The sequence below is a fragment of the Oryx dammah genome, unplaced genomic scaffold (assembly GCF_014754425.2).
Source record: "Oryx dammah isolate SB20612 unplaced genomic scaffold, SCBI_Odam_1.1 HiC_scaffold_2, whole genome shotgun sequence".
In the NCBI taxonomy this organism is placed as follows: domain Eukaryota; kingdom Metazoa; phylum Chordata; class Mammalia; order Artiodactyla; family Bovidae; genus Oryx; species Oryx dammah.
In genome coordinates this window covers 125,254,473-125,278,938 of record NW_024070186.1, presented here as the reverse complement: position 1 = coordinate 125,278,938, position 24,466 = coordinate 125,254,473, and positions in this window count along the sequence as shown.

Here is a 24,466-nt window from a genome sequence, read left to right as displayed (position 1 = left end):
ACAGTGAGAAGATACCCCTCATCCAAGGTAAGGAGCAATGGCTGTGCTTTGCTGGATCAGCCATGAAGAGATACCCCACGCCCAAGGTAAGAGAAACCCAAGTAAGATGGTAGGTGTTGCAAGACGGCATCAGAGGTCATACACACTGAAACCATACTCACAGAAAACTAGTCAATCTAATCATACTAGGACCACAGCCTTGTGTAACTAAGCCATGCCCACAGGGCAACCCAAGACGGGCAGGTTATGGTGGAAAGGTCTGACAGAATGTGGTTCACTGGAGAAGGGAATGGCAAACCACTTCAGTATTTTGCCTTGAGAACCCCATTAACAGTATGAAAAGGCAAAATGATAGGATACTGAAAGAGGAACTCCCCAGGTCAGTAGGTGCCCAATATACTACTGGAGATCAGTGGAGAAATAACTCCAGAAAGAATGAAGGGATGGAGCCAAAGCAAAAACAATACCCAGCTGTGGATGTGACTGCTGATAGAAGCAAGGTCCGATGCTGAAAAGAGCAATATTGCATAGGAACCTGGAATGTCAGGTCCATGAATCAAGGCAAATTGGAAGTGGTCAAACAAGAGATGGCAAAAGTAAACATCAACACTCTAGGAATCAGCAAATTAAAATAGACTGGAATGGGTGAATTTAACTAAAATGACCATTATATCTACTACTGTAGGCAGGAATCCCTCAGAAGAAATGGAGCAGCCATCATGGTCAACAAAAGAGTCCGAAATGCAGTACTTGGATGCAATCTCAAAAACGAAAGAATGATCTCTATTCGTCTCCAAGGCAAACCATTCAATATCATGATAATCCAAGTCTATGACCCAACCAGTAACGTTGAAGAAGCTGAAGATGAACAGTTCTATGAAGACCTACAAGACCTTTTAGAACTAACACCCAAAAAAGGTGTCTTTTTCATTATAGGGGACTGCAATGCAAAAGTAGGAAGTCAAGAAACACCTGGAGTAACAGGCAAATTTGTCCTTGGAATGCGGAATGAAGCAGGGCAAAGACTAATAGAGTTTTGCCAAGAAAATAGACTGGTCATAGTAAACACCCTCTTCCAACAACACAAGAGAAGACTCTACATATGGACATCACCAGATGGTCAACACTGAAATCAGATTGATTATATTCTTTGCAGCCAAAGATGGAGAAGCTCTACACAGTCAAGAAAAACAAGACCAAGAGCTGACTGTGGATCAGATCATGAACTCCTTATTACCACATTCAGACTTAAATTGAACAAAGTAGGGAAAACAGCTAGACCATCCAGGTATGACCTAAATCAAATCCCTTAGGATTATACAGTGGAAGTGAGAAATACATTTAAGGGCCTAGATCTGATAGATAGAGTGCCTGATGAAATATGGAATGAGGTTCGTGACATTGTAGAGGAGACAGGGATCAAGACCATCCCCATGGAAAAGAAATGCAAAAAAGCAAAATGGCTGTCTGGGGAGGCCTTACAAATAGCTGTGAAAAGAAGAGAAGCGAAAAGCAAAGGAGAAAAGGAAAGATATAAGCATCTGAATGCAGAGTTCCAAAGAATAGCAAAAAGAGATAAGAAAGCCTTCTTCAGTGATCCACGCAAAGAAATAGAGGAAAATAACAGAATGGGAAAGACTAGAGATCTCTTCAAGAAAATTAGAGATACCACGGGAACATTTCATACAAAGATGGGCTCGATAAAAGACAGAAATTGTCTGGACCGAACAGAAGCAGAGGACATTAAGAAGAGGTGGCAAGAATACACAGAAGAATTGTACAAAAAAAAAAAAAAAAAGATAATGAGCCCCTGAACCACAACAAAAAGAAGCACTCATTCTCCCACAACAAAAGAAAGCCTGAGAGATAAGGAAGACCAATAACAGCCTAAATAAATAAATAAATAAATAAATAACAACTATATTTAAAAGCAAAAATAAAATTCAGCCCTTTTCTGTTTTCTTTGTTTCTGAATCTAGTAGTTTTTCCTTCTTGTCAATATGAAGGAAGAGTAAAATTTGGAACCCTAGGTATATAGATATATTAGTGTTGTGTGTGGGTGTATATGTGTGTGGCGGGGTGACTAAAGTTGCCCACAGTAGCTCATATTTTGAAAAGTTTGAATGGTATTTAGGTAAAATTAATCATTTATTTGATGAAGTAATGATAACTTGTGGAGTACTGGGAGACTTAAAAAGGGAAAATTAAAATTTTAGAGGCTAGGTGTGATATCAATAGTTAGTTAATTTCAGGCCTTAAATGATCAGCTTCTCAAATCCTATTGAAACACATCAGTGTACAAAATTTTAAATTTATGAAAAAATTTATTAATTAATTACTAACTTTAGTCTTCCTAAACACTTTAAGAATTTCAGAAACACTGTTCAATAAATATCGTGATGTTTCTTCCTTACTTAACTGAATAACTTTTTTCAGGCAGTTCTTGAGTCCCTTTTAAAACTACTAATTGGTTGTTTGAGATCCAAACTTGAATGTACTTGAGAATTCCCTGGGGATTCATTGTTAGAGCTTGGCACATTCACTACCATGGCCCAAGCTTGATCTCTGGTCAGGGAACTAAGATCCTGCAAGCCAAATGGCACAGCCAAAAATAAATCAAATAAATAAAATTTTAAAAATCTGAATGTATCTTAAAAGCATTTAGAGTGTGCCTAAAAAGCACAAGAGGTCTAAAAAGGATTTTTATATGTTTCTTGCTTATTACTATAATTATTAATATACAAGTTGGCAAGCATATTTTTGTTCTTATTATGAACTAATAATATAACCTTTAAAAGAATCAGTCAAGGTCAATTTGTAAATAACTAATATTAATCTTTGGAGAGCATTTCTATGACTTGAGGCAGAAAAGACACTAGCTGTATCTGGGACATCTTGTTGTTGCCAGAAAGCAAGTATCCATGTAACAGCATTAAGACGGAGTTCTAAATGACTTAAGAATCTGCTTAAATGTATCTATGCATTTTAGTCTTTGAAAGTAGGAAAGAGGAGCAGTGTTAAATATTAGTAAACCTAGTAATATTTTAAACAAAAAAAGTAATGTGCCAAAACAGGCAGTTTCCTTTGTCTATGTAGAAAGAAGCAGAAAGAGTAGAAGTGTTCAAAAATGATAAAATAACCAAGTGCCTAGAAGAAAGATAACTCCATAGATAAGCCTCAATTTCCTAGGAGAGCCTAGATGATACTTCTAATTATAATAAAGCATTAAAAAAAAAACCAGATCAGATTATTATATCATGAATATAGCACAATGGGTCTGGTAATACTGTGAAAGCAAATATAAGGACCTCAGTTCAGGGAAAGATCTGTATTTTAAAAATTAAAATCCATAAGTAAGTCTTATATATCATAAATCTGTCATATAAAATGGAACTGTATTTTAAAAATTATCTCATGACTGGTTACTTGGTATGGAATTAATTCATAAGATTAATGTATTCACCAAGAAAATAATTATAAGGATACCTTCCTGTGCACAAAAGCCACTTGACTATGAAACAATCTATTAAAAATGTGTTGTAGTTTGTCAGAAGAGGCTTCTTTGAAAAAGGGACATTATTCTTTTTCAACTGTTTTCTTCTCATTCACTTTTTTTTTTTCTCTGCTCCACTCTAAACAAAAATTCAGTGTGGTGTTGGATAGTCAAAAGAATAGTCTAGACCCAATATTCTTCATCATCATTAAACATTTATCAAGTACACTGTCAATTGGCCAAGCTGGTGAAATGTTTAACTGTTATGCTGTAAATTTCAACCACTTGCCTCCATTTGCAAGCCCCTTTTATGAGCAATATCACACTTGCAAATCCTGCTGTGCTGGATGGTTTAGGCAAAGATACTTTCTATCAGATGAGTCTGCACACCTTTGGTCATAGCTTTTTTTCAAAAGTGAATTACAATGATTTCAAGTGAAGCTTTCAGTATGGGATTGAAACAATTAAACGAATAGAAAAATTAGAGAGTGACCACCTTAAATTGTGATACAAATTAGGATAATCAAAAAGTTTAAATCAAATAATTTTGATCTCAGTGAATACAGTCTTTTTATAAGCACAAGCCCCTCATGGATCACTGCATTGTTGGAGCAAAGCAGCTTGCATAACTCAGTGAAGAAATGAGCCATGCCCTGTAGGCCACTCAAGACAGAGGGTCGTAATGGAGAGTTCTGATAAAACTCTGATATGCAGAGCACATCATGAGAAATGGCAGGCTGGATGAGTTACAAGTTGAAATCAAGACTGCTGGAAGAAATATCAACAACCTCAGATATGCGGGTGTTACCACTCTAACAGCAGAAAACTCATCAAAGAACCTCTTGATGACTGTGAAGGAAGAGAGTGAAAAGGTTGGTTTAAATCTCAATACTAAAAAAACCAAGATCATGGCATCCAGTCCTATCATTTCAAGGCAAATAGAAGGGGAAAAGGTGGAAGCAGTGACAGATTTCCTCTTCTTGAGCTCTAAAATCACTGCAAATGGTGACTGCAGCCATTAAATTAGAAGACGACTGCTTCTTGGCAAGAAAGCTATGACAAACCTAGACAGTGTGTTAAAAAACAAAGACATTGCTTTGCCAACAGTCCATATAGTCAAGGATATGGTCTTTCCAGTAGTCACGTATGGCTGTGAGAGCTGGACCATAAAGAAGGCAGAGCACCAAAGAACTGATACTTTTGAACTGTGGTGCTGGAGAAGACTCTTGAGAATCCCTTGAACAGCAAGGAGATCAAACCAGTCAATCCTAAAAGAAATCAACCTGGAATACTCATTGGAAGGACTGATGCTGAAGCTGAAGCTCCAGTACATTGGCTACCTGATGCAAAGAGCTGAATCATTGGAAAAGACTCTGAAGCTGGGAATAATTTTGAAGGCAGAAGGAGAAGAGGGTGACAGAAGATGAGATTGAGATAGTTGGATGGCATCACCAATGCAATGGACATGAGTTTGAGAAAACTCTGGGGTATGGTGAGGGACAGGGAATCCTGGCATGCTACAGTCCATGAGATTGAGAAGAATCAGACACAATGTGGCAACTGAACAACAATAGGCACATCATGATGATGACGGTACAAGCAGATACTGGACTCCCAAATATTTGAAAACCAAAGGAAAAAGACTATCTTGCAGAGAGCAATCAATGACCAGATAAAAAAGAAGGCAAGTTGTAAAGAGCAAGGTCTTGAATGTTGTAGTAAGGGTAGAAGAAAGAACACAGAGATAGGTTTCTGAGGCAGAGGAGATACTTCCACTTGGTGAAGTGAAGTGAAAGTCACTCAGTCGTGTCCGACTCTTTGCGACCACATAGACTATATAGTCCATGGATTCTCTTGGCCAGAATACTGGAGTGCGTAGCCTTTCCTTCTCCAATTGGTAGGTAGACTTTATAAAGAGGAGTGACAATGAAAATGCACAGAGAATGCTTACATACTCTGATATGAGTTAAAGTTTCAGTTGCCAAATATTACTTGAATCTACTTTCTAATCATTGGCAAATTTAGACATTACACTCTGGCAGCTCCACATTTTAGATTCCATTCAAAGAATGCCCATTCATATCACTTGTGTATTTTTCCTTGTATCCATTATTGAAGGCCTATATCAGATAACATTATATTCATGCATGTTTCTGAAAATTCTCAGCCATTAACTTTTGTTAGTATTTTAGTTTAGTTTTTGATGATAATTCTAAAATGCAATCTCACTGAGAGAACTTTTTATTGTATTGTCTCCGATACTTAAGATCACAAATGTATATTTTACATACATTTTGTTCACATTCAATGATTACATACATTTTGAATATTAAATATTTATTAAAATTAAGTTAATTATAACATTACATTGTATATCACTCTAGTAATCTAGAGTAATATTTTTAATAAATTCATAGTGAAAGTATTTTAAAATATGTAAATTAAGTATTAGAGAGCAGGTATAAAGTTTTCTGGGAGAAAGTCATATTGCTGATAGCAGTAGTCTAGGATTCTTAGGACAATAAGTACGATTCTGCACAGCTGCAAAGAAAAGCACTCAACTCAGATTTACGATCAGGAGTAAATTATAATTAATAATAGCCAAGTACTTTTTTAAAATGGCAACTATTTTCACTTTAAAATATTTTCATTAAAAGAAGTGACATCTTTTGGTTTAAAAAAAAAAGCCTAATAATGTTAAGTTTGGCTGATGTGTAGAATATTTTATCTACCTATCTAGATACTATACACATAGATGATATTCATGAGGGTATATATGTGTTTAGGCCAAAATATGCCCCACTTTGAAGATGTCCACACTCTAATCCCTGGAACAAAGTAGTTACATGACAAAAGAGATTTTGCATTTAGAAAAAAAATTGTAAATCAGCTGAACTTTAAACAGGTTATCTTGGATTTTCCATGCCCCCTAAGTAGCCACAAGAGTCCTTAAAAGATGAATGATAGAGGCAGAAGGGTCAGTCTGAGAGATGCTACAGGAGAGGAGGCAGAGGCCAGATGAAGCTGAAAGAGAGATCAGTGAGATATGAAGTATTCAAGGACCTGATATACCTTTGAAGTTCTGAGATGAAAACAGCTGTCACACAGGGAATGAAGGCAGCCCCCCAAAACTCAGGACACCCTGCCAATGACCAGTAAGGTAATTTCAGGACCTCAGTCCCACCTCAGTCCCATTTCAGCATTTAACTGAAATCTGATAATAATCTGCAGTAATCAGGAAGCATTTTCTTCCCCAGACCCTGCAGAAAGGAACACAGTCCTGTGGATCTCTTGATTTCAGTCTTGGGAGACTAAGCTGAGTTCCAGCATGAATTCACTGGACTTCTGAAAACTGTTGAGGGTACTGTTTAAGTCACCAAATGAAAGTGAAGTCGCTCAGTCCTGTCTGACTTTTGCAACTGCATGGACTATAGCCTATCAGGCTTCTCGGTCCATGGGATTTTCCAGGGAAAAGTACCAGAGTGGGTTGCCGTTTCCTTCTCCAGGGGATCTTCCCGACACAGGGATTGAACCCACATCTCCCGTATTACAGGCAGACGCTTTACTCTCTCTGAGCCTCAAGGAAAGATTAAGTCACCAAACCTGTGGTAATTTGTTATGGCAGAAATAAGAAAACATCTTCTAGGTTTAGATCCAAATATTCCTATAGTGTTTATAAATACAGTTATAACATTTTTAATCTCTGTTTTCTTATCAAGAATTTAAAACTTCAGAGGTCCTAGGATTCTAGGACTGCCAGGACAGCATGTCTGATTATTAACTTTGGAAACAGTACACATATCTTTCAAATGTGGACAATAGAGATCTAAAAATAATGAATATTACAAAGTCTTGAAAGGGATGTTGAACATTATATAAAAATGCTGATTATTTTGGAATTTATTGGATATATTATCTGAAAATAGCCATGTACTTGCTCTGCAAAAATGCCAAAAGGTAGGCTATGTTAACAAGTATTTTTGAACAAAATCTAAACATTCACTCATTTATTTCAAGACTACATTTTTTTTTCCTTTTAATCTTACTTCTCCTCTATTTTTTCCCTCAGTACATATCTTTTTCCTTATTCATCATCCCATCTTGATTTTTATTTGCTGATTTTGTATTTTACCTGTTTAAAATTTCAGGTATGCATAATTGGAGGTTTTTTTTTTTTTTTTTTTTTCTGGACGGTAACATAAAATATAAAAATAAATAATACATGTAGCAGTCTATTTAAAAAGAATTCTTTTATTGCATGGTGAGATCAGAAAACGTTCAATAAATGCTGACTTATGCTGTTTCAGCATATTTCAAGATCAAGTCAGGAAGAACCATACACTTCAGCCTAAACTGAGTATAAAAGGAAAGAAAATTATTTAAGGCACAGCTGTTGAATAGCTACTCTTTCCAGCTTAGAAAGGTAGCAAATAGTAGGTAGCAAATAGTAGCTAGTCAATAAGCTTTATAAAATGAATACACTGTCAAGAGAAAGATGACTTGTCAGTGGTGATATTCTTAGGTAACAGTTGTCAGTGTGTTTTCTGAACACTTGACATTCACCACAGTGGGTATACTATTATTGTGAAATTATTATCTCTAATTAAATTAAAAATATAATTCTTAGAATATAGTACATATTAAACAATATTTGTGAGATGGAGAGAGAATTTTTATTAAATGCACTTAAGAAAAACAAAAGAAAAACACAAATTTCAGGGGGAAAAATACTTCCCTGAATCATTCAAATCTGTAGCTATCAAAAAATGCTGTATTTTAAGCATGTAACAGTTCAGCATGCTAGAAGAAAACCAGACTATTGTAATATGTGTTTTATATTTCCTTGAATATAATGTCCTTGACACATGTTAAAACAACCTGAAATATTTTGAATGATTTAAGACATTTTTCTACTGACAAGCCTATATTGATTGCCACATTAAATGGATTGTGAAACATCAATATATTTGAGTTGCTACCAGAAGTCTTTGGAAGTTTCCCACTTCTAACTCTCCCAATGACTTCAGATTTGTTTGTCACTCTGAAAAGTTCTCTCCTTGTCATTATTTAGTACTTGAGAATGAATATTTAGCCAATATAAGCAATCATGTTTGTATACTTAAATTCTGGGAGCAGATAGTCTTCAAGACTTTGTTTCTTTTCTTTTATGTTTTCAACTTCTACACTCACATCCTTACCCTCTGGGATGTGTAAGGAGATACTAGATTTTATAGAGTGAGATAACATGTAGAGATATCATAGAGACAAATGAGGTAATAAGTTAAAATAAAGTATGTGACCTAGTCTCTAAAGTAAAAAAAAAAGTACCTGTCAGAAAGTCATGGTTGCTTAAAAGGTATAAAAAGTCAGTAAAAATTTTATTAGGCAAAGTGAAGAGAACCTAGTTCAAGACATTAGAAGTGTGAGATCTTGTGGGGAGTCAAGTATGAATGTTTTTCTCAGAAACATGGCTGAAGTACAAAGGTTGCTTGATAAGGTAAGAAGAGTCCATACAGGTTTTTGTGAAACTTTCTGATGACTTTGTTGTAAAAAGAAACTGAAAACCATCTAAGCATTTGAAGGAATATGAATGGCCTACTTAGATTTATTGCACTCATTTCACATGCTAGCAAAGTAAAGCTCAAAATTCTCCAAGCCAGGCTTCAACAGTTAGTGAACCAAGAACCTCCAGATGTTCAAGCTGGATTTAGAAAAGGCAGAAGAACCAGAGATCAAATTGCCAACATCTGCTGGATCATAGAAAAAGCAAGAGATTTCCAAAAATTACCCACTTCTGCTTCATTGACTATGCTAAAGCCTTTGACTGTGTGGATCACAACAAATTGTGGGAAATTCTTAAAGAGATGGGAATACCAGAGACCACCTTAGCTGCCTCCTGAGAAACCTGTATGAAAGTCAAGAAGCAACAGTTAGAACCAGACATGGACACAATGGACTTTCTCCAAATTTGGAAAGAAGTACATTAAGGCTGTATAATGTCACCCTGCTTATTTAACTTATATGCAGAGTTCATCATGTGAACTGCCAGGCTGGATGAAGCACAAGCTGAAATCAGGACTGCTGGGAGAAATATCAATAACCTCAGATATGCAGATGGCACCACCCTTATGGCAGAAAGCAAAGTAAAACTAAAGAGCCTCTTAATGAAGGTGAAAGAGGAGAGTGGAAAAAGCTGGCTTAAAACTCAATATTCAAAAAATGAAGATCATGGCATCTGGTTCAATCACTTCATTGTAATTAGATGGGGAAACAATGGAAATAGTGACAGACTTTATTTTCTTGGGCTCCAAAATCACTGCAGGTGATGACTTCAGACTTGAAATTAAAAGACTCTTGCTCCTTGGAAAAAAATGCTATGACAAACCTAGACAGTGTATTAAAAACCAGAGATATCACTTTTCCAATAAAGGTCCATCTAGTCAAAGCGGTGATTTTTCCAGTAGTCATATATGGATGTTGAGAGTTGGACCATAAAGAAGACTGAGTGTCAAAGAATTTATGCTTTTGAGTTGTAGTATTGGAGAAGACCTTTGAGAGTCCCTTGGACTGCAAGGAGATCAAACCAGTCAATCTTAAAGGAAATCAATCCTGAATATTCATTAGAAGGACTGATGCTGTGGCTGAAGCTCCAATGCTTTGGCTACCTGATGTGATGAGCCAACTCATTGGAAAAGACCCTTATGGTGGGAAAGATTGAAGGCAGGAGGAGAAAGGGACATCAGAGAATGAGATGGTTGGATGACATCAAATCAATGGACGAGTTTGAGCAAGCTCCGGGAGATGGTGAAGGACAGGGAAGCCTGGCGTGCTGCAGTCTATAGGGCGGCAAAGATTTGGACATGCCTGAGCAACTGAACAACAACTTGGGTTTATAATGGTGAGATACTGCTTCTGTGGGCAAACCTCTGCCCTGGAGAGAAGGCACTTATTTTTTCTCATTACCAATCATTACTTAGATTCAGATTTCAATGTATGGAATAGGTCTCATTTACTCTTTTTTTTATTATTAATTTTTTTTTACTTTATTTTACTTTACAATACTGTATTGGTTTTGCCATACATTGACATGAATCCACCATGGGTGTACATGCGTTCACAAATATGAACCCCCCTCCCACCTCCCACCCCATATCATCTCTCTGGATCATCCCCGTGCACCAGCCCCAAGCATCCTGTATCCTGCATCGGACATAGACTGGCGATTCATTTCTTACACGATAGTATACATGTTTCAATGCCATTCTCCCAAATCATCCCACCCTCTCCCTCTCCCTCAGAGTCCAAAAGTCCGTTCTACACATCTGTGTCTCTTTTGCTGTCTTGCATACAGGGTCATCATTGCCATCTTTCTAAACTCCTTATATATGTGTTAGTATACTGTATTGGTGTTTTTCTTTCTGGCTTACTTCACTCTGTATAATAGGCTCCATTTCATCCATCTCGTTAGAACTGATCCTCTCTTCCTTGTTGCTAGTCTGTGAGAGCCAAGAAATTGTCATATATAACAAATTACCACCAAATCAGCGTCTTAAAATAACACATATGTGTTTTTCATTTGGGCTTCCCAAGTAGTGCTAGTGGTAAAGAATTCACCTGCCAATGCAAGAGACGTAAGAGATGAGGGCTCCATCCCTGGGTTGGGAAGATCCAGTGGACTAGCAACCCACTCCAGTATTTTTGCCTGTATAATCCCCATGTACAGAGGATCCTGGCAGGCTACAGTCTATAGGGTCACAAAGAGTTGGATATGACTAAAGCAACTTAGCACACATGACAAATATTTTTCATTTACTTTTTATTTTTTGGGTGAGCTGGGTTCTCATTCCAGCATGTGGTCTTTTCTCTAGTTGCTGAGCATGGGCTTAGTTGTCCCAAAGTATATGCGATCATAGTTCCCCAACCAGGGATTGAACCCGCATCCCTTGCATTGGAATGCAGGTAAAGTGCCATGAAAGTCCCCAAACATGTATTATTACAGTTTCTTTGGGTCAGCGTTTGGGCATGGCATAGCTATTCTCTGCAGAGGTTTTCACATAATTGCAAAGCAGGTGACATCAGGTCTGGCATCTCATCTGTAGGGTTGACAAGGAAAACTTTTGCTTTGCCACACCTATGACTGTTTTTTCTGTATCTTAGTTGCCCAGTCATGTCTGACTCTTTCCAACTTCATGGACCATAGTCTACCAGGGTCTGTCCGTGAACTTCTCCAGGCAAGAATACTGGAGTGGGTTGCCATTCCCTTTTTCAGGGGATCTTCCTGATCCATGGAAGGAACCCTCATCTGCTGCAATGGAAGGCAGATTCTTTACTGTTTGAGCCGTCAGGGAAGCCTGCCTTCAGTTCTTTGTGACTTTAAGATTAATGGTAGCTTTCTTATTTCCAACAAAGGAAGAGAGAGGGAAACTAGAAAGAACCTGCTAGCAAGACAGAATCTTACTAAAGGTAGCCCTTTGCCATAGTGTTGGTTAATCATGGTCCTGCCTAAGCTTGAAGTCAGGTCAGGTAGCATAGGGAGGTGATAATTATATGAATTCATTAACAGTAAGAGGTAGAGATCACAGGGCCATTTTAAAGTCTATCTGCCACACTCCTATTTCTGCTTTGCTTGTTTAATACTTTTATTTATTTATTTAATTGCTATGCTGGCTCTTAGTTGTTGTGTGGGATTTTCTCTATTTGCAGTGCATGGGTTTTTCACTGTGATGGCTTCTCTCACTGTGGAGCACAGGCTCTAGAGCACATGGGCTGCTCAGGTTTAGTTGTTCTGTGGTATGTGGGATCTTCCCAGAACAGGGATCAAACCTGTGTCTCCTGTGTTGGTAGGTGGATCCTTTACCACTGGGCCATCAGGGAAGCCCTGTCTCTGTCTTTGGATGCTCTTTCCTCCCACCGGGAAACATTTGTATCTGGATTTACTTCCCTGGCTCTGTACTAGATGTACAAATGCATTTCACTATCACCTGTTGTTTTCTGTTTTCATTCTTCTGATGTTTATAGTATGAAATAATTTCATGATTCACAGTGATAAGATCAGAGACTTAAGAGTTTAATATTTGGATAAGCAGAAGTTGAAACTGAAACAAACTCTTGTACAGAATAACTGCATGAAGATATTGGATCAACTTCTTTTTTATAAATCACATATTTAATCATTTTATTGATAAAATAACAAAACAAAACCAAGAATGACTTTACTTAAAGCAGAAACAAAGTGACTGCATTCTGTTTTGTTTTGTTTTGTTCATGAAAATATTCATACTAGCAGAACTGTCTGGGTCATAGTCAATGGTAAGGAAACAACCAACAAAAGTTTGAACAAACACATGCATAAATAATAATGAAATGAATGGATGAATCATTGTGGTTAATGTGCCTTCAAGTGGGAGAACATGATATCAATGTCCATGCTGTTCAAAAGAGTGATCATTTCAGGTTCACAGGCTAAAGGTCATGTCATTTGAAGTGCAATGCCCTTGAAAGATAATCAATGTGTTCTCTGGACATGTGTTACATTAGAAAATTACTGAATGTTTTTTTTTTTTTTTTCAGAAACAAATGCACATGTTATGTCTCTTTTGTTCTTTCTCAATAACACTTTAAATAAATAGAAATTATTTATTAGTATAAACTTGGAAATACCTTACTAAATTGAAAATAGTCCACAAGAATACTCCTATCAAGACTCTCATTAATTTGACAAACCTTTCTCATACTTCTACTTTTCTCTAGTGTTATAAATTACTTTGGGCACCATTTAAGAAATATAGTTCCTAGAGCCACTCAAATTGTATTAATTTGTAGAAAAGATAATACTGAATTAATAAATGAACTACAAAGTGAAACTAAATATTTATAAATTAGAAAAAATGTCACGGTTAAGTACAGTGATTAAGCCATTGATTTTTCCTCTCATAATTTGAAACCCTTACAAATACCTTTCAAGCTAACCCAGTGTTTTTTCTTTCTTGGAACTTGTTTCTCACCAATGATCACATGAGGGAATATGTATAAAATGAATTTTACTGTCACCTTTTTTTACAATAGTAGAAAACAAACATTGTAAGAGGATTGTTAGTAAGATGATTTACAGTACTTTTTATGCTGCAGTTGTTCCCAAGGCCATGATTGGCAGTCATCATTGCCTTCGTAAACCAGAGATTCTAAACCCTCAGTTAGTAATTTTCTTGGTCTAAGTAGCTTTCCTGTTGGATACTATGAGAGGCTGGAATGACTCAGCCTCTCTTCAATAAGGGATCAATGTCTATTGTGCTTCAGGTTGAGTTCTTCAGAAAAGAAGTTAGAGTTTGGGATCTGGGATTTATATTAAGGATCGATACTTGTGAAAGAAAGAAGAAGGATTAGGCAGATGGAGAATACTATAAAAGCCTGATAAAGTCTTGGCCAATCCAGCAATGTATTCTGGGGTAAATGTTGCCTGTTGAAGTTATCATTTGTTAGGAAAAATTGGCCCAGTATCTGTATCTGTCTTCATTCAGCCTTCAGACAGTCAGAGGAAGGCTTCTCCTGGAATAGTGGAACCTAGGGAAAAGTGACTACACATTTGAGCCAGCACTGAAGAAACTGACAGCTAAAAGCTGTCTGTGGACAACGTTTTCTAAAACTAGACAAAACATCCTTGCTTAAATAGATAAGTAGGTGAAAGATCAACATACCTACCATACACTAATTCCCATATTTTTAGCAGGCCATTTAAGAGCGTTTACAATTAGAGCTGGCCAAGAGAAACCCCAATGGGTCACCTATATTTAAAACATATTCTTGGGAACACTCAGGAGGTCTAGTGGTTAAGGCTCCACTGAGCTTCCACTGCCAAGGGCACAGGACTGACCCCTAGTCAGCGACTAAGATGCCACAAACTGCACAGTGCAGCCTAAATAAATATTTAAAATATATTCTCTTCTGCCTCCATTGTGCAGTGGTAGCACTATATATTCATGATGCTCAGGATTAATAACCTATATCAGTATAGTAATTCACTGACAGTTTCCTGAATGTGGAGTCCAAGATATGAAGGCAATAGAAGAAGAGTATTACTAAGAAACATGTGAAAAGTAGAATTGGAATGGTGATATAAGGAAAATGCAAATAAATCCAGTATCCCAAACTCTCAAAAGTTCTACAGTGAAATTTTTCTTGTCTTTTTGGGAAACACATTGTATTGGTGTCACTAAAATGTCTCAATTTAGAACTAGAACCAGATCTTATAATTTCTTGACTGTTGTTTTTGTTCAGTCGCTTAGTTGTGTCCGACTCCTTCTGACCCTATGGACTGCAGCATGCTAGGCTTCCTGTCCTTCACCATCTCCTGAAGGCTGCCCAAACTTGTTTCCATTGAGTCGATGATGCCATCCAACCATCTCATCCTCTGTCATCCCCTTCTACTCCTACCTTCAATATTTCCCAGCATCAGGGTCTTTACTAATGAGTCAGTTCTTCACATCAGGTGGCCAAATTATTAGAGCTTCAGCTTCAGCATGAGTCTCTCCAATGAATATCCAGGACTAATTTCCTTTAGGATTGACTGGTTTGATCTCCTTGCAGTCCAAGGGACTCTCAAGAGTCTTCTCCAACACCACAGTTCAAAAGCATCAATGCTTTGACAGTCAGCCTTCTTTAAGGTCCAACACTCACATCCATGCATGACTACTGGAAAAACCTTAGCTTTGACTAGATGGACCTTTGTCAGCAAAGTAATTTCTTTGCTTTTTAATATGCTTTCTAGGTTTGTCAACTATTTTTTGGGTAGTTGATCACGAAGTCAAATTCAGAAAAATTATACCAACAACTTGATTGACAGATAGACTAATAGATATGATATACAGATATCTATAATAGATATCAATATCTATATCTACAGTCAATAAAATTATAGGAAATATATGTGGAAATGATTACTAACTCTATTATATTAATACCAATAAAAGAAAACATAACTATTTTGAACTTAACATTGAGATATATTTAACTGTTGCTCTTACCTTTGTAGTGGAGGGAATAATTTTCCCCTCTGCTCTCAGAGGTTCTCCAGATAGGACCCTGCATGTTAGATTGACAAAACACAAATCAACAAAATAAAAATAATCAGTTTATTAATTCATGCAGTGATCATCAGTGGAGAAACCTCAATGATGAGTAACTGAATTAGATGGTTTAAAATGGGCTTGTGCTTATGTGCATGCTGCATTGTCTCAGGGATAGGAGAACATTAAGCCAATTTTGGAGGCCTCTGGGCTCATTCAGTTCAATTTTTTCTAAAGCTTATCCTGTCTTGGTGTGATGTAACAGAAAGGTTCAAAGACTTAGGACAATATAAACACTAACACATTTTTAACCTATAAAATATATAACATCACACATGTATTCAAAGGAGAGGGAAATGGCAGACCACTACAGTATTCTTGCCTGGAGAATTCCAAGGGGGAGGAGCTTGGGGGGCTACAGTCCATGAGGTTGCAAAGAGTCAGACATAACTGAGCAACTAACACTGAAACATGTATTAAAAAAAAAAGGAAAAAAAAAGGCTAGAGAAAAATCTTCACAAGGAGAATTACACTGGAGAATCATATAGTTGAGCATTGTACCAGTATTTCTAGAAAATCAATGTAATAGATCTTTTCCACATGGTATTAATAAAAGGAGAGATGCCATCATTGGATTAGGCTCTTATGGAGGTAGAAGATAATTTAATGAGAAGAACAAGAAGGGAAAGTTAATGTAATAGGTATCAGGCCAGAATGATGTTTAAAAAGCTCTGATCTAGTGGCTTATTGATCATCTATTCTCTAGGAATGAATCAGATGTGTAATTTTACCTGTACAACCAAAATAAATCGTGATATGAATAGGAAATTTAGAGTAAATGTTCCCGAGGACTCCAGAGCAATATTCTTCCTTACTTTTTTAAATATGTTTATTTATTTTACTTGGAAGTTAATTACTTTACAATATTGTGTTGGTTTTGCCATACATCAACATGAATATACCACAGGTATACATGTGTTCCCCATCCTGAAACCCCCTCCCTCTTCCCTCCCCATACCATCCCTCTGGATCGTCCCAGTGCACCAGCCCCAAGCATCCAGTATCATGCATAGAATCTGGACTGGTGATTCGTTTCATATATGATATTATACATGTTTCCATGCCATTCTCCCAAATCATCCCACCCTCTCTCTCTCCCACACTGTTGGTGGGAATGCAAACTACTACAGCCACTATGTAGAACAGTGTTGAGATTCCTTAAAAAACTAGAAATAGAACTGTCTTATGACTCAGCAATCCCACTGCTGGGCATACACACCAAGGAAACCAGAATTGAAAGAGACACCTGTACCCCAATGTTCATTGCAGCATTGTTTATAATGGCCAGGACATGGAAGCAACCTAGATGTCCATCAGCAGATGAATGGATAAGAAAGCTGTGGTACATATACAGAATGGAGTATTACTCAGCCATTAAAAAGAATAAACTTGAATCAGTTCTAATGAGGTGGATGAAACTGGAGCCTATTATACAGAGTGAAGTAAGCTAGAAAGAAAAACACCAATACAGTATACTAACACATATATTTGAAATTTAGAAAGATGGTAATGATAACCCTGTATGCAAGACAGCAAAAGAGACACAGATGTATAGAATATTCTTCCTTTTATGTCAAATAAATCTTGACTTGAAACTGTGCCCTGTTAGAAGAAACCAAAACACAATAATTTTTTATGGAATCAGGGGTTCTGATACAATGATAGATCTTTGAAAACAAGCCCAGAGTATGAGAATGTGGGTGGCATATAACAGAAGGCTCCCTAGGAGATGGCTTTTGAAGTCAAATGGACAATGACAACCTGTGAATATAGGTCACTTCTTCCTCCCTCAGGATAACAGTCATCTAAGGCTGCCATAATAAAGCACCAAAGACTTGGAGAATTAAACAACTGAAATTCATTTTCTCTCATTTCTGGGGGCTGGAAGTCCAAGATCAAGATGTCATCTGGGATCATTTCTTCTTCAGGCTGTTCCTTGGCTTGGAAATGTCTGTTTTCTTTGTATTCTTATGGTTTCCTCTCTGTGTTTATCTATATCCAAATCTCGTTTTCTAAAAAACAAACAAACAAACAAAAACTGATCGTATTAGATTATGGCCTACCTATATGACCTTCTTTACCTTAATTATTTCTTTGTAGGTTAGGTTGTCTGGTACTCCCATCTCTTTAAGCATTTTCCAGTTTTTTGTGATCCACACAGTCAAAGATTGTAGTGCATTCAATGAAGCAGAAGTAGATGTTTTTCTGGAACTCCCTTGCTTTTTCTATGATCCAATGAATGTTGGCAATTTGATCTATGGTTCCTCTGAATCTTTGAAACCCAATTTGTATATCTGGAGGTTCTCAGTTCATGTACTGCTGAAGATTAGGCATATTATAGTCTATGGTGTTACAAAGAGTTGGACATGACTTAGAGACTGAACAGCAACCTCCTTGTAGGTCCTATCTCCAAATAAAGTCACATTCTGAGGTTACTGTAGGCTAGGACTTCAACATATAAGTTTTTTGGAGTCACTAATTATCTCATAACATGCAGCCATGAATTTATAGACAAAGTAGACGTGGTGACAAGAGTATAGGTTAGGCAAGATTTCAAGATCATAGTCTCCTTTCACCAAATTTTTGTCATGGCTGCCACCACTGATAGGTGCCTTTCTTCAGAGCAACTCTTTCCATAGCAACTGTGTTAGGAGTTATTCAATAGCTTACTCAGTACTTATTTTCTCTGCTTACTGTGAGCATAAACTAGGAGCTGGGTTTTAAGTCCTATATCCTAAGAACCAGTGGAGGATATGCTGTTTGCCCTGGAGCCAGAATGAATGAGTCCATAAACTACAGAGAAGAACTGGAGGTAGTATATATCACTATTCCAACCCAAAACTATTTGTAAAATGTTTATTTTATTCTCTGACCTCAAAGATTGGACTCAGTTGGTTTAAGAGACTCTGTGGGTTTAATAAGTCTGACCTCAAATATGAGATTTCCTAATTTAAGATGTTTTACTGGTAACCAAGGGAGTAATAACTCCACCAGGGAGTATAAGAAATATTTCTATTAAATTAGAAGTTAAGGTTCTCATGTGTCCTTTTAGTCACTAATAATACAAGATTTAATAACAAATAAAATAATAATTATTCTGTATAGTATAAAGGAAGGAATCTAAAGACCTAGCTATCTAGAAATGTAGTTTCAATTTTAAATAATGTGTGATGATCAGATCATCTTCCCTAACCCAGACAGACATGTTTCAAAGGGAGAAATATTAATAGTAAAAGTAAGTCTGGTTTATTTATTAATGCAAATTACATTATATGACAAACATTTTCCATAATTCTAAAGAGCTAAATCTCCACTTTTGAAGTTAGTCAAAAACATACAAAAATTTTTTTTCAGAAAAATTTTGAGTATGACTTCTTTTAAAATGTGCCAATAAAATGAAATAGTAACAAAAGGAAATTAATAGTCACTTGATAAGTCTAAGAAAAGTCTTTTTTGGTATACTTCCCAGAAACTGTGAATGTGAATGTGAGTGACTTAAATGATTGGATTTTCAAATATTTTGTGACTTATTGGGTTTTCAAACTTAAATTCAAAACAGTTAAAGCAATGCCTAAATTTATTTTTTTTTGTTGTTTAATCTCTAAGTTGTGTACAAATCTTTGTGACCCCATGGACTGCAGTCACGCAGACACGCTTCCCTGTCCTTCAGTATATCCCTGGAGTTTGCTCAAACTCATATTCACTGCATCCATGATACCATGCAACCATCCCATCCTCTGTCACCCCATTCTCATTCAACCATCAATCTTTCTCAGGATCAGGGTCTTTTCCAATGTGTTGGCTCTTCGCATTAGGTGCCCAAAGTATTAGAGCTTCAGCTTCAGTATCAGTCCTTCCAATGAATATTCAGGGTTTATTTCCTTTAGGGTTGACTGGTTTGAGCTCTTGCTGTCTAAAGACCTCTCAAGAGTCTTCTCCAACATCAAAGTTTAGAAAGCATTGCTTCTGTGCTGTTCAGTCTGCTTTATGATTCAACTCTCATATCTGTACATGACTATTGGAAAAACAATAGCATTGACTATATGGGACTTTGTTGACAAAGTGATGCCTCTGCTTTTTAATATGCTGTCTAGGTTTGTCATAGCTTTCCTCCCAAGGAGCAAGAGTCGCTTAACTTTGTGGCTGCAGTCACTATCCACAGTGATTTTGGAGCCCAAGAATATAACATGTGCCGCCATTTCTACTTTCTCCCCATCTGTCTGCCATGAAGTCATGGGACTGGTTGTCATGATCTAAGTTTTTTGAATGTTGAGTTTTAAGCCAGCTTTTTCACTCCCATCCATCACTGTCAAGAGGATGTTTAGTTCCTCTTCACTTTTTTACCAGACGAGTCCTCTCATCTGCATACCTGAGGTTACTGATATAAGTGATAAGTGAAGTCGCTCAATTTTGTCCAACTCTTTGTGAACCCATGGACTGTAGCCCACCAGGCTCCTCTGTTCATGGGATTTTCCAGGCAAGAGTACTTTCCAATCCCAAGAGTGGGTTGCCATTTCCTTCTCCAGGGGATCTTTCCAACCCAGGGATCGAATCCAGATCTCCTGCATTGCAGACAGATGCTTTATCCTGCTCATACATCACCCAGTAACCTTAAAGCTCAACATTCAGAAAACTGAGATCATGGCATCCAGTCCCATCACTTCATAGCAAACAGATGGGGAAACAGTGGAAACAGTGGCTGACTTTATTTTTCTGGGCTCCAAAATCACTGCAGATGGTGATTGCAGCCATGAAACTAAAAGAAGCTTACTCCTTGGAAGGAAAGTTATGACCAACCTAGACAGCATATTAAAAAGCAGAGACATTACTTTGCCAACAAGGGTCCATCTAGTCAAGGCTATGGTTTTTCCAGTGGTCATGTATGGATGTGAGAGTTGGACTGTGAAGAAAGCTGAGTGCCAAAGAATTGATGCTTTTGAACTGTGGTGTTGGCGAAGACTCTTGAGAGTCCCTTGGACTGCAAGGAGATCCAACCAGTTCATCCTAAAGGAGATCAGTCCTGGGTGTTCATTGGAAGGAGTGATGGTGAAGCTGGAGCTCCAATACTTTGGCCACCTGATGTGAAGAGGTGACTCATTTGAAAAGACTCTGATGCTGGGAAAGATTGAGGGCAGGAGGAGAAGGGGATGACAGAGGATGAGATGGTTGGATGGCATCACTGACTCGAGGGACATGGATTTGGATGGACTCCAGGAGTTTATGATGGACAGGGAGGCCTGGTGTGCTGTGTTTCATGGGATCATAAAGAGTTGGACATGACTGAGTGACTGAACTGAACTGAACTGAACCTTGATTCCAGTTTGTGGTTCATCCAGTCTGGCATTTAGCATGATGTACTCTGCAGAAAGCTGCTTCTGTGGTAACTCAGACACTGAAGACTCCACCTGCAATGCAGAAGACCAGGGTTTGTTCCCTCGGTTGGTAAGATCCCTGGAGAAGGGAATGGCTACTTACTCCAGTATTCTTGCCTTGAGAGCCTTTCAAAAACGATTTTCATTTTATTTACACATCTGTGGCTGAATTCAATAGACTCCAAAGGATATATTTTTAAAGCACTAGCTTTCATTTTTATAGTTCAATATTTATAATAAAATATTATTTATTATACAATGGAATAAAATAAAGTCATTTGCAGCAACATGGATGAACCTAGAGATTATCAAAGTAGGTGACATCAGCCAGATGAAGACACATATTGTGATATCACTTATATGTGGAATCTAAAAACATCATACAAATGAATTTATTTACAAAACAGAAGTAGACTCATGGTCTACTCCCTCACATGGTGGTGAGGGATAAGTTAGGGGTTTTGGATTGAAATATGCACTGTTATATTTAAAATAGGTAACCAACAAAAACCTATTAATAGCACATGTAAGTACACTCAGTATCTTATCATATCTATAATGGAAGAGAATGTAAAAATGCAGACAATTAACCACCAGTAGTACATCCTCTCCACAATCATTGTGAAAACAAAAACACAATTTTTGAGGAAGGGACAAGTACATTTTTAGCACTAATAATTCAAGGGAGTAGTATGGGAATTAGCACTCATAAATGAGAGATTATTTTGACACTTTTATGTTAGCTAAAAAAGAGAACAAAATTTTACTTCTAATTACATATTCCATTTTCTCTGATAGGGGTTAACTAAAAAGAACTTACTCTGTCTCATTTAAATATCTGTGATGCTATAATCCCCCTTTAAGATTGGTGCAATTGTCTCCAGCATAGCTGGTTAATTACATTGTCTATATTTTAGAAATTTGAAAAAAATCTAGATAATCTAATGGGAAAGGCAAGATAATCCAATCAAGCTATCTAAATTCTCATACATTGATATTTTAACAGAACCATGACAAAAAATGGACTTTCTTGTTTCTACTTATTTTTTCTTCTGTAAAGAAAAACTATAAAGGAATGGAAAGACTAAACATGAAACTCTGTCATTTCCATCCATGTTTTTCTCCAATTGAAAGCATTAATAGTAATATTTAAAGTATTAAGGTGAAGATAACATTGCTCATGATCTTCCAGATCATATATATTTTTCAATATTTAATTTTAATTATATATTTTAAAGCATTTACACAAAGCTAGAAAATTTTCATAGTTCCTAGATAATGTTCAATATAGGTTTCAGAAGCATATATGCTCAAATATATCAGTATTTATTGAGGGTATAGTGATCATTTTATTCTCATTATAATCTAGAATGTCTAAAAATACTATACAATTTCTGACTAACCTAAATGTATTGACAAGCTTCCAGGTTTAAAATCGACAGTCATCTGTGATTACTTTTGTACTCAACATAAAATGAACGACCAAGTAAACTAGGATTTTAATCTTCGTATATAGACAAATATTCCACTCCTAGAGAAATTTCAGTTAACATATTGTAGGTTTAGTATGTATTAAGTCAAAGAGGCAGAACATGTTTTCTTAATTGACTTTCCCCAAAGTTTATTTCAATCACAATGTTTAAATTTCAATTACATTGTTTTATTTCCATATATGAATGTTCAATCTATGTAGATGAATATGAATGTGTAAGATTATTATAAATAGCTTGAGAAAATATATTTCAAAACATCTGATGTGCAACCAATTTGAATAATGTATGACTTCTGAATGATATTTCCCAGAAGAACTTTGAGGGGATGCTGTTATAATAAATATGCTAAAATTATTTTAAATAATTAACAAAGAGGAATATTTTAATTGTTACTTTACTTATTTATAAAAATTAAGTATCTTAAACAATGAAATTAGCCATCTCATCTAACTATAATCATATATCCTACCATGTTGTTCTCAGAAATATACTAGGACTCAAACTGAAAGCAAATCACATTATGCATATTTTAAAACCTACACAATATATGAATTATTTTACATCAAAGGTAAGTACTGGTAAATTATTTCAAATGTGGTTTTGAGGCTTTTATTAGATGAAAATTATTTCCTTTCCTTCAATGTATCTTGTAAATATACAGCTATATATTTGTTTCTTTAATTTTTAATACAAGTCTGAATTCTACCACCATAGACTGATAAAGAAACTGTGGAAATGACCCACTACTTGTTCAGCAACTCTTAGTTTTTCCACAAATCAATTTTCCTTTCCCTGGAGGAACACAACTTTATATTTTCTAAATCTTTAACATGCAATAATCTTCCATCTTTAACCTGTTGCCAATTTCAGTCCCATAAAAGCTATCTGAACATGTGGTTAGTGCACAGATTAATACCATTGCTAAATTGTTTTCCATTTCATCCAGTGTTCAATCTTGAGTCCAAAAACACAGTCTTTCCTTGAATTACTCATAAATTGCCTATTAAGGTGCTAACATCACGCTCTTACTGCTTCTTGATATTCCAGGGTCCTTAGGAGCTATCAACTATGGTATTTTATTATTATAGTTGCTCTCCATTTTAGATCTGCTGTGAAAGAGCTTTCAGTGCATATTTAATCAGCTCCTTAAATATGATTGGCTTATATCCTCCACATCTGCTTCTCTTTTTTTCATCCTTTCGTGTTTAGTTCTTGACCATTTAGTATTCAGAAGATAAGTTTTATATTTTAAAATTGCCAAAATATTGCTTGCAACCACCTGCAAATCTTGTCTTTAAAATATAAAAAAAAAAACTTTTCACCTTGCTTATAGTTTCCTTTGTTGTGCAGAAGCTTTTAAGTTTAATTAGGTCCCATTTGTTTATTGTTGCTTTTATTTCCAATATTCTGGGAGGTGGATCATACAGGATCCTGCTGTGATTTATGTCGGAGAGTGTTTTGCCTATGTTCTCCTCTAGGAGTTTTATAGTTTCTGGTCTTACATTTAGATCTTTAATCCATTTTGAGTTTATTTTTGTGATTGGTGTTACAAAGTGTTCTAGTTTCATTCTTTTACAAGTGGTTGACCAGTTTTCCCAGCACCACTTGTTAAAGAGATTGTCTTTAATCAATTGTATATTTTTTCCTCCTTTGTCAAAGATAAGGTGTCCATAGGTGTGTGGATTTATCTCTGGGCTTTCCATTTTGTTCCATTGATCTATATTTCTGTCTTTGTGCCAGTACCATACTGTCTTGATGACTGTGGCTTTGTAGTAGAGCCTGAAGTCAGGCAAGTTGATTCCTCCAGTTCCATTCTTCTTTCTCAAGATTGCTTTGGCTATTTGAGGATTTTTGTATTTTCATACAAATTGTGAAATTATTTGTTCTAGCTCTGTGAAAAATACCGTTGGTAGCTTGATAGGGATTGCATTGAATCTATAGATTGCTTAGGGTAGTATACTCATTTTCACTATATTGATTCTTCCA